The 7,500-nt window shown below is 38.1% G+C and overlaps 3 non-coding genes across 3 annotated transcripts; all 3 read left to right on the top strand.

The window, feature by feature from the left end:
- Positions 1-5,974: 5,974 nt before the first annotated feature.
- Positions 5,975-6,093, top strand: LOC127993873 (5S ribosomal RNA). Its single transcript, XR_008166877.1, has one exon. It is a non-coding gene; the product is annotated as a 5S ribosomal RNA (ribosomal RNA).
- A 365-nt stretch (positions 6,094-6,458) lies between these two features.
- Positions 6,459-6,577, top strand: LOC127993872 (5S ribosomal RNA). The gene has a single exon (XR_008166876.1). It is a non-coding gene; the product is annotated as a 5S ribosomal RNA (ribosomal RNA).
- A 365-nt stretch (positions 6,578-6,942) lies between these two features.
- Positions 6,943-7,061, top strand: LOC127993871 (5S ribosomal RNA). Its single transcript, XR_008166875.1, has one exon. It is a non-coding gene; the product is annotated as a 5S ribosomal RNA (ribosomal RNA).
- Positions 7,062-7,500: the final 439 nt, after the last annotated feature.

Raw genomic sequence — 7,500 nt, 5'->3', positions numbered from 1 at the left:
TGTTTCTACATATCCTGGTTTTCAGTTTTGATTTCTGTTTGGGACATTAGTTGCTGGATAGTTATTGCTGACTTTAATAAATTCCCCCGACAGCTTAGGCTGTCTGGGGGACTTTTTTGACATTTTTCTCATTGTAGCATGCTGCAGATGCACAGCATGGCTGCAGATAAAGAAACAGAACTAACCATGATGAGAAAAAGTAGCAATGGGAGGAATGAAGAGGAGGAGCAAAGAAGAGGTGAAGTCAAACAAGCAGAGATCCAAAAGCAACAGGATTCAAGTAAAGTCACAGGACATTTGTGGGAAGAGGGAGAAGAAAACAGCAGAGCAGTGCAAGGAAAATCAAAAGGGAAGTACAACAAAGAGCTGACTGTGGAAGTAGAGGTGGAGGGAACTGAAAAGATTTCAATGATGGATTTACTGAAAGGAGTAAAGAAGGAGTGTGGAGAAGTGATTGGCTGCAGGGTGAGAGGTGAAAGGGTCTATGAGCTCACAATGAAGGATGAAGAGGCAAAGAGGAAACTAATGGATGGAGTGAGAGTGAAAGGAGTGATGGTGCATGCCAGGGATATAATGAATAATGATATGGTGGTATCCTTTATCAATCTGCCTGTGTATTTAGAGGATGAGAAGATACTCGCCAAGCTACAGGAGTGGGGAGTACGACCACTTTCACCAATCAAACGCCGGGTGTGGCCTGGAACAGATATAGTTGATGGGACACGTTTCTTAAAAGTTCGCTTCACAGAACAGGTATGTTCACTACCATACTCCACAAAGTTTGAGACTCTGAGAGGCACCGAATATTTTCGTGTCATCCATGATAGGCAAATACGTGTTTGCAGACTCTGTATCAAGCCAGGGCACATAATTAGAGAGTGCCCTGAATTAAAATGCTTCAAGTGCAATGGTGGAGGCCATTATGCAAGAGATTGTGAAGAATGGATGGGATTAGAGAGAGAGCAAGTGGACGGTAAAAAAAAAGGTGAAAGGAGGAGCAGTGTTCTGACAGAGGAGCAAGAGGAGGAAACAACTGATGTGGTGAGCGGTGGAGAGAAAGATGGAGCTGAAGATAGTGAGAGAAGAAGCAAAATGGAATGGCGAGACACAGCTGAAAGTTTCAGTGAAGCGGATGAGGAGGAGGAGGAGGAGGAGATGGAGCAGTCGGAAGTGATCGAAGAAGAGGAGGAGACAGATGAAAGTAATGTGAAAGAAAGAGGTAAAGAAGAGGCAAAGAAAAATACTGCACAGAAACTGATAGAAAGCAGAGGTGGAGAAAAGGGAGACAGTGAAAAGAAAGATGGACTGAAAACAAAGATTATAAGACTGAGTTCAAAGAGGAAGTCTGAGATGGACGGAGAACAGGTTGAGCAGATAAAAGAACCACGAGCGGGTATGTGATGTATGAATGAACTGTGCATGTGTTCCTGGTTTTGTTTAGTTTTTCTTCTGGGTTACTCTCATGGCCACTGTAACTTCAATAAACATAAATGGGTTAAGGGATAAAAACAAGATGAAAAAACTATTATTTACTTATCGGAGTGATATAATCTGTATACAGGAGACAAACTGGGAGGAGGATAAAGTAAAGGAGATGAGAGAAGAGTGGAGAGGGGACATATACTATAATAATGGTGCAAAAAATGCAAGAGGTGTGGCAATATTATTTAAAAAAGATATTGTAGAAGGTATAAGAGAGGTGTATAAAGACCAGAGGGGAAGGATCTTGGTGGTTGAATTCACGTATAGAGATATGGATTTTAGATTAATAAATATATATGTTCCAAATATAGAAGGGGACAGGAGGGAAATTTTGAAAGAGTTAAAAGGATTGATTGTGGGGAAATGTATTATAGTGGGAGATTTTAATATAAAATGTAGCAGATTGGATGTGGGAAAGGGGGTAAAATTTAGATGGGAAAAGTCTAGGGGAATGTTGATGGAGATAATGAGAGAAAAGGGGTTAATAGATGTGTGGAGGTATGAAAATCCAGAAAAAAGAGAATTTACTAGAAGGCAGTTAAGAGAAGGTATATTAAAACAGAGTAGAATAGATTTAGTGTTAGTTGAAGAGGAAATAATTAGATACATAGACGGGATAAAACATCAGGTAAATAGTTTAAGTGATCACGATAGTGTAAGGTTCAGAATCAAGGTAGGGAGTGAGGAGGTAGGAGGAGGGATGTGGATATTGAATGCAGGGTATATCGAAGAGGAAGAATATGAGATACAGATGAGGGATCTATTAAATAGGGAAGAAGAGAAGATAGATGAGTATACAAGAGACGGTGGATTAGAGGGTACAATAGCGGAGAGATGGGAGGAAATAAAGGATCAAATCAAGTTAATTAGTATAAAATACAGTAAGAAAAGAAGAGGAAAGATGAAGAAGGAGGAAATTATGCTTAGAGAAAGATTGAGAGAGGAGTTAGTTAAGGCTGAAGATGAAGAAGGATACAGTATGGAAAAATATATAGAGGTTAAGATGGCGCTAGAAAAATATGAAAGGGAGAAATGCAGAGGAGCTATTTTACGAAGCAAGGCAAAGTATGCATTAGAAGGTGAGAAATGCACAGGGTATTTTTTAGGGCTAGAGAAAAGGAGACAAAGTAAAACATATATAAATGAAATAAATACAAAAGAGGGCAAAACAACCAAAGACTATGTAGAGATTTTGGAGAGAGTTCAAGAATTCTATGGAGAATTATATAAGAGAGGAGAAGTGGATGAGAGAAGTATAGATGGAGTATTAGAAAGTGTAGAAAATATTCTAAATAAGGAGGATGCAGAGTGGTGTGATAGAGAGATAGATGAGAAGGAAGTAGAAGCGGCAATAGGGGGGTTGAAAAGTGGAAAAAGTCCAGGGAGTGATGGGATTGGAATTGAATGGTATAAAACATATAGAGAAGAGGTAGCACCGATTTTAGTTAAAGTGTTCAAGGAGATGGAAAGAACAGGGATGGTGCAAGATAGAATGGTAGAGGGAGTGATAGCTCTGGTGTATAAGAAGGGGAATAGGTTGAATATAGAGAACTATAGACCAATCAGTCTATTAAATGTGGATTATAAAATACTGACTAAAGTCTTAGCGAACAGAGTGAAAAAAGTGATTGGAAGTATAGTGCAACCAACACAAAGTTACAGCATACCAGGCAGGGATATAGCAGACACGATAGGGACAGTTAGGGATGTGATAGAGTACATGAAACGAGATAAGAAGGGAGGAATAGTATTAGGGATAGATTGGAATAAAGCATTCGATAGGGTAGAACACAAATACTTATTTAAGGTATTAGAGAAGTTTGGATTTGGAAGTAGAATGATAGGGTGGGTGAAGAGACTATATGAGAAGGCAAAAAGTTGCATAAAAATAAATGGAGTATTAACAGACAGGTTTAAGATAGGAAGGTCAGTGAGACAGGGCTGTCCCCTGTCTGCATTATTATATGCAATTTCAGTAGAGCCTCTAGCCACTCTAATCAAGAGGGATAGAAGGGTAGTTGGTATTGAGTTGCCATATGGAGGAATGTGTACTATAAACCAATATGCAGATGACACTACAATTACAGTGAGGGAAGGAAACAGTGTAAAAAGAGTTTTAGAGATAGTAAAGATGTTTGGGAAGGCATCAGGGGCAAAAATAAATGTAGATAAATCTGAATTAATGTATATAGGGGAGGTAGAGAGAGTAGAGGTAGGGATAAGAGTGGAGGAAAAATATATGAAAGTATTAGGGGTATATTTAGGGGTCGAAAGCAAAGAGGCAAGAGATGTGACCTGGACTGGGGTAATTAATAAAATAAGAACAGTAAGTGCAACGTGGAAAGGGAGGAAATTAAAGTTAAATGGGAAAGTAATAGTAGTAAATAGCCTGCTGTTGTCAGTTTGTGTTTATGTAATGAGTGTAATGGAAATGCCAGGGTGGGTGATGAATGAATTGAATAAAATTGTATGTGATTTTATATGGGAGGGAAAAGGTGTGAAAATTGCACAGAAAACATTGGTGGGTAAGAGATGGGAAGGAGGCTTAAGCTTGATGGACCTAGAAATAAAAAGGGCTGCGATGAGAATAAAAACGGTGAAAAAATATATGGGAGGGCTATGGGATTATGGGTGGAAGGAATTCTTAAGGAAATATATTGATGATGTGGGAGGAATAGGGGACAATGGATGGTATATGGGCTTTAAGCAATCAATGACGGAAGGAATACCAGAAATATATCGGGAAGTATTAGAGGCATGGAGACAGTTCCTTCCCAAAATAGAATATGAATGTGAAGACATACAGGTGATTAAAAATCTACCACTATTTCTCAACGAAAAGATTAAACATAAAAATAAAACATTGTATGAATGTAAATTTATAGAAGGGGGTATAAAACAAGTGAAGGACATTATGTATGAAATTATTCCAGGATTTCTAAAAAATAACTGCATTTATGATACTGTGTGTGATCTGGAAGGAATGGAGAACAGAGAGAAAGTAAATAAAATATATGGAAAAATTAAATCAAGTATACCTTTGCAGTGGACTAATATGATCGAACGTGAATATGTATCTAACGTGGAAAAATGTATGCCGGAGATGTATGTGGATGATAATGCTGAGAAAAACAAATTAAAAAATATGAGTGTAAAGAATATATACAGGAGAATAATAGTTGATGTTATAAAAGAACCAGCATCAGAAAAGGTGTGGAAGAAAGTATTTGAAGATTTAGATGTGAAGAAAATATGGTCAAACTTAAACATAAAATACAACAGTATAGAGTGTGAGAATAATGACTTTCTGATAAGACATAATAGAATTTACACAAATGTGGTGTTAAACAAAATAAATAATGAGGTAAATGTCATTTGTGACGTATGTGGTAATGGCCATGAGAGTTTCTTACATTACTTTTTAAGATGTGAAGAGTTGGTGGATTTTTTTGATTTTCTTAAAAATCTGTTACTAGAAAACTGGAGTGTCAAAGTTGAGACCGAGGAGGAATGGGGAAAATTGTTTTTGTTTGGAACTTTCGGGAAAAGGAAATCAACTGACATTTGTTTAATTAATTTTGTTCTGAGTCATGCCAGACTAGCAGTAGTGCTAAGAAGGAACTATGCACATTTCGAAGGGAGAAAGGTAAAAGTAAAAGATATGTTTAAGTCAATGATACAAAGAGATGTAGAGTTGATTTGTAAGTATGGAGATAAAGAGGGGAAAGAGTTTTTTTTGACTACAAATAAGTTCATACATCAAAATGTGGGGGAAGAAATATGTTTCAATTGGTAAAGAGTAACAATCTGGTTGAGAATGGCTGATGTCAATTAAGTAAATGTAAACATATCTGTGTGTATTTTATTTATGTTCTATATTTTTATTGCTGTATGATTATGAAAAATTAAGTTATTCAATTGGAAAAAACGAATCATACAAATGTATTGAAATGAAAGTCAATCGGATGGAATAATGCAATAGAAAACTGTGAATTGAAAGTTAAATAAAAAGATAAAAAAAAAAAAAAAAAAAAAGGCTATGCCCGATCTCGTCTGATCTCGGAAGCTAAGCAGGTTTGGGCCTGGTTAGTACTTGGATGGGAGACCGCCTGGGAATACCGGGTGCTGTAAGCTTTTTGGACATTTTTCACTTAGTATATAATAATTTTGCCAAAAAATAGAGTCAATGCCCGATCTCTGAATATTAGCAGGTTTAGGTCTGGTTAGTACTTTGATGAGAGACTGCCTAGGAATACCGGGTGCTGTAAGCTTTTTGGACATTTTTCACTTAGTATATAATAATTTTGCCAAAAAATAGAGTCAATGCCCGATCTCTGAATCTTAGCAGGTTTAAGTCTGGTTAGTACTTTGATGAGAGACTGCCTAGGAATACCAGGTGCTTTAAGCTTTTGGGTTTTCTTTCCTACTTATATAATGTACTGGCGATTAGATTGGCTGGTCTTTAAATAGCCCTCTCTTTGCAGCAGTCTTCGCTTACGGCCATACCAACCTGGCTATGCCCGATCTCGTCTGATCTCGGAAGCTAAGCAGGTTTGGGCCTGGTTAGTACTTGGATGGGAGACCGCCTGGGAATACCGGGTGCTGTAAGCTTTTTGGACATTTTTCACTTAGTATATAATAATTTTGCCAAAAAATAGAGTCAATGCCCGATCTCTGAATATTAGCAGGTTTGGGCCTGGTTAGTACATGGATGGGAGATTGCTTGGGAATACCAGGTGCTTTAATCTTTTTGGAAAATTTCACGAATTATATAAAAATCTTTCATTAAAAAAAAAAAAAAGAGTCAATGCCCGATCTCTGAATCTTAGCAGGTTTAGGTCTGGTTAGTACTTTGATGAGAGACTGCCTAGGAATACCAGGTGCTTTAAGCTTTTGGGTTTTCTTTCCTACTTATATAATGTACTGGCGATTAGATTGGCTGGTCTTTAAATAGCCCTCTCTTTGCAGCAGTCTTCGCTTACGGCCATACCAACCTGGCTATGCCCGATCTCGTCTGATCTCGGAAGCTAAGCAGGTTTGGGCCTGGTTAGTACTTGGATGGGAGACCGCCTGGGAATACCGGGTGCTGTAAGCTTTTTGGACATTTTTCACTTAGTATATAATAATTTTGCCAAAAAATAGAGTCAATGCCCGATCTCTGAATATTAGCAGGTTTGGGCCTGGTTAGTACATGGATGGGAGATTGCTTGGGAATACCAGGTGCTTTAAACTTTTTGGAAAATTTCACGAATTATATAATAATCTTTCATTAAAAAAAAAAAAAAGAGTCAATGCCCGATCTCTGAATCTTAGCAGGTTTAGGTCTGGTTAGTACTTTGATGAGAGACTGCCTAGGAATACCAGGTGCTTTAAGCTTTTGGGTTTTCTTTCCTACTTATATAATGTACTGGCGATTAGATTGGCTGGTCTTTAAATAGCCCTCTCTTTGCAGCAGTCTTCGCTTACGGCCATACCAACCTGGCTATGCCCGATCTCGTCTGATCTCGGAAGCTAAGCAGGTTTGGGCCTGGTTAGTACTTGGATGGGAGACCGCCTGGGAATACCGGGTGCTGTAAGCTTTTTGGACATTTTTCACTTAGTATATAATAATTTTGCCAAAAAATAGAGTCAATGCCCGATCTCTGAATATTAGCAGGTTTGGGCCTGGTTAGTACATGGATGGGAGATTGCTTGGGAATACCAGGTGCTTTAATCTTTTTGGAAAATTTCACGAATTATATAATAATCTTTCATTAAAAAAAAAAAAAGAGTCAATGCCCGATCTCTGAATCTTAGCAGGTTTAGGTCTGGTTAGTACTTTGATGAGAGACTGCCTAGGAATACCAGGTGCTTTAAGCTTTTGGGTTTTCTTTCCTACTTATATAATGTACTGGCGATTAGATTGGCTGGTCTTTAAATAGCCCTCTCTTTGCAGCAGTCTTCGCTTACGGCCATACCAACCTGGCTATGCCCGATCTCGTCTGATCTCGGAAGCTAAGCAGGTTTGGGCCTGGTTAG

The sequence above is a fragment of the Carassius gibelio genome, chromosome B22 (assembly GCF_023724105.1).
Source record: "Carassius gibelio isolate Cgi1373 ecotype wild population from Czech Republic chromosome B22, carGib1.2-hapl.c, whole genome shotgun sequence".
NCBI lineage: Eukaryota > Metazoa > Chordata > Actinopteri > Cypriniformes > Cyprinidae > Carassius > Carassius gibelio.
Note: the sequence above shows the minus strand (reverse complement) of the source record. Positions and strands in the feature narration are given on the sequence as shown.